We start from the raw sequence: 6962 nt of genomic DNA on the forward strand, positions 1-6962 counted from the left end.
ACTGGCTCTGTGACCTTGGCCAAGGTGATTACTGGCACCGTTGAGATGAGAAAAGAATCAATAATAGCCTACAAGTTCATTATCAGGCTTAAATGTATGTGGAAGTACTTTTTAAACTGCAAAGCCCTAAATGACTATATTTTAAAATTAAAACCAATTTCGAAGGCTTTAGGGACACTTGAGAAACAGTTTACAAAGGCCACACTAATCCATCTCTTCTGTCCCTGTTTAGGGTGGTGTTCCTAAAGGGGACCCTACTAGGAGTTTATTAAGAAGTCCTTCGTGTTTGCAAAGCTGACAAAATTATCTAAATTGCAAAGATGGCTGCTGGTGGGTGGTCCATACATGGAGACCTGTTCAGTCTCTCGGCATTTATAGTCAAGGAAGCTGTGAGAACAGCTCCTCTTCTGCAGACACTGTGTAAAACAGTATGGAGATTCCTTAAAAAACTAAAAACAAACTTACCCTATAATCCAGCAACCCCACTCCTGGGCATATACCTGGAGGGAACTCGAACTCGAAAAGATACATACACTCCAAATTTTCATAGCAGCACTGTTTATAATAGACAAGACATGAAAACAACCTAAAAGTCCATAGACAGATGACTGGTCACAGAAGCTGTGGTATATTTATACAATGGAATATCATTCAGCCATTAAAAAGAATAAAATAATGCCATCTGCTGCAACATGGATGGACTTGGAGATTGTCATTCTAAGTGAAGAAAGCCAGAAAGAGAAAGACAAATATCATATGATATCACTTACATTTGGAATCTAAAAAAATGACACAAATGAACTTATTTACAAAACAGAAGCAGACTCACAGACAGAGAGAACAAACTTATGGTTACCAAAGGGAAAAGGCAGGTGGGATAAATCAGGAGTTTGGGATTTGCAGATACTACTATATATAAAATAAATAACAAGGTCCTACTATATAGCACAGGGAACTATATTCAGTATCTTATAATAACCTATCATGAAAAAGAATATGAAAAACTATATCTATCTATCTATCTATCTATCTATCTATCTATCTATCTATCTATCTATCTAAAACTGGCTCACTATATGTTGTACACCAGAAACTAACACAACATTGTAAATCAACTAAATGTCAATAAAAAAAGAAAAAAAAAATCAGCTCCTCTTCATTATCTGCCCCATGCATAACTGATGCTCAATGCCAGCTGAATGAATGCTTGAATGATGAAATGAAATGTTTTAAAGACATCTCTGTATAGCACAGAACTCAAAAATTTGCTGATGCTTCAATATTTGTAAGATAGCAAAGAAGAGGGTATTTTATGAGGAAACCAAGAAGGGTCTTGGGAAACCAAGTAACTGAGTAACATGACAGCAGATGAATTTCATTTAAGGGAACAATTTAAAGAGTTCACACCAGCTGATGGATTTGGAATTAGCTGCAACCTTTGAGAGGAAAAAAAAAGGAAAAGACCTTGGTGTCACTTTGGACAACTCAATGAAGAAGTCAGAACACAGTGGAAGATTTCCCAAGTAAGATATTCAGTTTGACTGGGGAGGGGATAAAGGAGATGTAAATTATTTTAATATCTGCAAGAGAAATCTATCCAGAGAGGGGCCTGGATCATCTCCTTCCAAAGATAACCTGGACCCCAAACCAGAAGGTTAGAGAATCAAGCTTCAGGTTTGTGAACAGCAGCAGATCCAAAGAGCTTTCTCTCCTTTGGAAAACTGAAAAATAGCAGCTGGGAACAGAATGAGGGGAGTTCAAATTAGGAGCTCGCATTTATCTTATTCCATTTGGCAGGCGCCAACAGTCACTCACAATGAAAAGCCCCAAATTTAAGACAGAAAGAAGGAAATTGTTTTTTCTGGGCCATGTCTAATTAACCCTTGGAGCAACAAGGCAATTTTGTTTTGCTGTGACTTCTCACTTAGGAAGACTCAAAAATAAAGATTAAATATGGGGTGTCCGTGAGTGGTTATTTTCACCAGGATGTAACTCGCAGAGGCCATCAATCCTTATGCCCAGAGGAGCCTTCGGGGCCAGCAGAACATCTCTGCTCCTGCCACATCCGACGTGGGGAATTAGATACATTAAGGGAATGAGTTTGCCTTCTGGAGTCTTCACCTATGATTATAGTTGAAAAAAGGAAAAATGAAAAAAAAAATGAAGGAAAAAAAGAAAGAAAAGTCAAGTGTTTACTTATTGCTGCTGGTTCTTCAAGGCAAGTGAGAGTTTCCTTTGTCTGGTGTATCCTGACAGTGACCGTGACTCTCCTGAAACAAGACTTCGTAAATAGACACATCCTTTCGTAAGGTCATCTCTCTAATTCTCTTGAGATATGGGGAAGGATTTCTTAAATTGTTGGAAAATCTATTTGAAGAAAAAAAGAAAGAAAAGAAAAAGAAAAAAAAAAAAGAAGCCCGCAGGTGATCAATTACTCTGGGCAAAACCCATTTGAAAGTCTTCTCAAATAAGCTGCAGAGCTGGTTTGAATGCTTAAACAGACATGACAGCCCAACTTTCAGGTGAAAGATCTGCTTTGGCTCCTGGTATAAATAGCTGCATTAGCACCCCAGGCAGAGAATAACACAATCTCCACCTTGAATATGCTAAATGTCCTCATTATTCAAAAGGCATGCAAACTGAGCAGGTGCTCTGTTTAAATGAAGAAACAGTGTGTAAGTCAGCAGCACGAGGGTCAACAAAAGGCAATCTTCAGTTTAAGCGGATTAGTTCTACTGAATGTCTAATTTCCAGATATGATAGAGCAGGGAAGTAGGCAGGACGTCTATTTGGACTCTAAGACTTCTTCTACTTTTAGTATTCCATGACTTTTTTCAATCTTCAGGTTGTATGTCCACCATGCATCAGAAAGTGGCCTCTACTGGTGAAGTATGAAATTGCAGCCCAGCTCAAGTGGACATGGTGACGGGAGGCAGCATGTTTAATTAAGGAGTGCTTCCAACATCAAATGTTTATGTGGAAATCCTTGGTTGAGGGTGAAGAGAAAAATACAGGCTCAAATGTCAATTTTGGAACAATCCTAAAGTGAGAGATATGCAAAGGTCTGTGGAGTGCTGAAAAGAAGAAAAAACATAAACAGCACATTGCGATTTAATCATCACAACCTCCTGCACACCAGAGGGAACAGAGCCTGGCACAAGCCTTTCCTTCACAGAATATCTTTGATTCAGTATTTTGAGATAAGCCCCTACCCTTGTAATGGAAGTCAATGCAAAAGAGGTTTATTTAGTTATCTCCTCACAGCCAATTAAAAAAAATTTTTTTTCCTATCACATGTGATAGTCAACTATGGGTATCCTCTGAATTTTAAGGCACATACAGTTGGTTTCCAGAAAGCAAAGGATGATCTGTCAAGACAGTTTAAAACCTCAAGTCAGAAAGATGAGGTGTGATGCAAAGAAATAGCACATCAAGGTTGGCAGCATCCCGGAAGGCCATCTTACCCAATTGGCTCATTGTCCAGATGGAGAAAGAGAGGCTCAAAGAGAGGTGGTGATGTCCCAAGGTCCTTTCAGCAAGAGGCTAATCTAGTCATGGACAGACTCCTGGCTAATTGCTGCCAGCCCAGGACTCTTTATAATTTGATAGCCCAGCTCCTGGATTCTTTTAGTGACGTTCCCATTTAAATAGGCTGTTCTGTAATCCCTCCAAATACGATTTCATATTGGAAATTCCAGCAATTCTACACCAAACTGTATCTCCCCACTGAGGAAGTGATCCTGACTTTTGACTCAGAAATTATGGTAACATCATACCCCTATGATCGTATTAACCCAGATGACTATGTCAGTAAAGTGTGCCTGGAAGGCTAACCACACTAGAGCATGAGAAGGAGGAGCCCACCGCAGCCCACCCTGAACCCTCTTCCTGCAGAAAGAGCAGCTCCAGTTGCCCAGCCCCCAGGACCTCTTGTAGGAGAGGGGAACTTCCGTGCCCTTCAAGAGACAATTAGAGTCGTCTTAAAGGAAGCGGAATTAGAGAGAACGAGCCTCCATGGACTCAAAAGCTTCTTCTCTCCCAACATCCCTTATGTTCCTCATAATGGATCCTTTCTTTAAACATTACACCCCTCAATTAGCTCATAATTGCTGTCCGTGCCATATGAATTATGCATCATGCAATGCAAATCTAGGTTCCATGGCACTGGACAAATCACAAGCTGTTGAAGAAGCTGGAGTAATTACCAAAACAATCCCAGGAGACCTGGAGAAAATGAGCAGTATCTGGTCGACAGGCCATTCTTCCGCTCTGACTTCCCCACATGCTGCCCAGATTCACCCCCACCCCACTCGGCTCTAATAAATAGGTGCTGGGTTTTGAGCGGTACTGGGTGCCAAGCAGTGGGATAACATATTCCAGGCTTCAACGTCTTTATTCCTCACAGTCCTGGGAGGCAGGGACGGCTATTTGATACATCTCACCCTTTAGCTTGAAATACCCTCTCCTTCTGGAGTTTCTGGGTTTCACGTGCTGGGGCTTGGGTGAGGTTCACCTTTGTGATATAAATGGAAGAAAGGGCTTGTTCAAGCAAGTAACAAATGTCATAACAAAGGATGGCTTAAAGCTATAAAAAAGAGGACAAAGAGGGCACTTTAGAAGCACTTAATGCATTAATTACTAGTTTAATTACATTTATTGAAACTACTTCTTGAGAACCACTAAGGGAGGGTTATTAAATATATTCGAAAGCATTAAAATCACACTTCTTCCCATATACTCAAATTCATGTATTTCAACAGTCTATGCCTTCGTACAATGATCTCAAACCATTTAGCTAATACTATACATATATATACCCACACGTATATGTGCCTGTTGGTGATGTCGGTTTGATGATAAGCCAGGTCCCTCAGTGGTTTCCTCCCACCACCATCTCTAGATTCTAATTTGGAGAGTAACACATTACTGCAATGATACCCCTATCCAGGTTGTTTCAGTAAGATACATCCAGACTTTTATATCCAAACCATTCATAATAAAACAAACTATTCTCTATAAGTTCATTCAGCTTAAGGAGGTAAATGTAGGTATATGTCTGTCTTTAGCTTCTGTGCATTTCTTAGCTAAATGTTGACAGCCTTCTCTTCTGGATTCTCCTCCTGTCATAGAAATAATACTGAAGTAACTGCTGTTTCAAGCTTTTAATTATTCACTCATTTTCTCAATCATTTACCCATTCTTTAAACATTTGTTTAGGACCTATTGTATGCCAAGGTATTGAGCTAGGAACTCATGTTGCCAAAGATAAGTAAGATGTGATTTCTGTTTTTAAGTCGCTCACGGCTGATCAGAGGACAGAGAAGGCTACTGTAGTCTGAAATGGTTCCATGTATTTGGGACTCAAAAGAGTGAAGGACAAAGAGCTTGGAGGCAGACAGGCTCAGCAGCACCACTTACTAATTTCATGATCATTATAATGTCCAGTTTCTTTATCTGTAAAATGGGGGTGAGCAATATGACAAACTTGGAGTGTTGTAACACTCTCCAGGTAGCACTTTAGAATCCGTTTTTACTTTTCAAATGTCAGGCCTGTATCAGAATTTTTACTTAAAAAAAGAAAAACAAGCAGACACGGCTTTGAAATTAATGCTGACACAGAATGGATTCCTGGAGGGATACCCAGAGACATCTTTTCATCCTGCTCTCTGCCCAAGGACAATTCACCTATCTTGTCTGATTGCTACTTTCTTCACTGGACAAAAAGATGAAGTTGAACAAATGGCCTTTAAGGTAGCTTTGATGTTTAAAAGTCAATGATTTTATTTATAGGTAACAAATCATAAACCCCTTTGGTGGTCTTCCCATCCACGGGAAATATGATTGGGGTCAGGCCCAACGGGGTGGTCGTGGCAGTTGTGATGGGTGGGCGTTACCTCGTGGTTTGTGAGTGATGTGGCCAAGAGTGGCGGCAGGGAGCTGAGGTCAGGAGATGAGAGTCGTCAGAGCAGGCATTAAACTTGAAGGGGGAGACAGAATTAAATAGAAAAGCGACATCAAAGTTGATAGCAAAGGAGCACAAGGGATTGATGTAGAGCCCAGGCAGATGAGGCCTACTTTTTAGCATGGAGATTGGTTCATTCATTCACCCACCCAACAAATACTTCTCTAGCTCCTACTATTTGCCAATCAGTGCTGGATATTGAGTGTGTCACAGGGGTAAGACAGGCATGACCCTTGCTCTCATGAGGTGTACAGTCTGGTGGGAGCAGCAGTCTGATTGTCTTGAATATGTAATTACCAGCCCTGAGAACTGCTCTCATAGAGTAGCCCAGGTTGTCACAGAAGCAGAAAAGATCATGCTGCAGTCAGGGAAGCCATCCTGGAGGAAGTGACATTTAAGCTGTGAGATAAAAGAACTAACTAGGTGAAGTTGAGGGAATGGTTCCTATAAATGAGAGACACTTTGGAGATGTCATTTTACATGGACATTAAAGGGGAGCAAGAGAGAAATTCCTTAAAAGGGCTGTCAGATCATTTTTGTCTATAAATGGGTTTATATATACATAAATACGGAGGGAGCATCAAAGTGTCTCTTGTATCAAAGTTTCAGAAACTGCTGTAGCCATATCTGTTTCTTATGGGAGAGTTTAGATTTGAGTTCACTTTCTTGCTTTTCATGACAGAACTCTCCTGGAACTTCAAGAGCTGTAGGTGAGTTGTTCTTCCATGCAGAAGCTGAACACAGGCCCCCGGTTAGGCTTAAATGAACTCTCTCCTCTCACTCCCACTCCCTGCCCATGACCCTTCCTGAGGCCCGCTGTTCTTCTACCCACAGAGAAAAGGCTGGAAGGCAGGAGATGGAGGAAGTGAGGGTTCACGAAACTTACACTTATTCTAGTGTTTCCAGAGTGTGTTAAATAGCAAAGTAGTTTCACCAAATGTTAATATGGGGAGAAAAAACGGCCCAGGATCTAATATGTCCAGAAAATAAATTAAATAGG

This window comes from Camelus dromedarius, chromosome 8, assembly GCF_036321535.1.
Source record: "Camelus dromedarius isolate mCamDro1 chromosome 8, mCamDro1.pat, whole genome shotgun sequence".
In the NCBI taxonomy this organism is placed as follows: Eukaryota; Metazoa; Chordata; class Mammalia; order Artiodactyla; family Camelidae; genus Camelus; species Camelus dromedarius.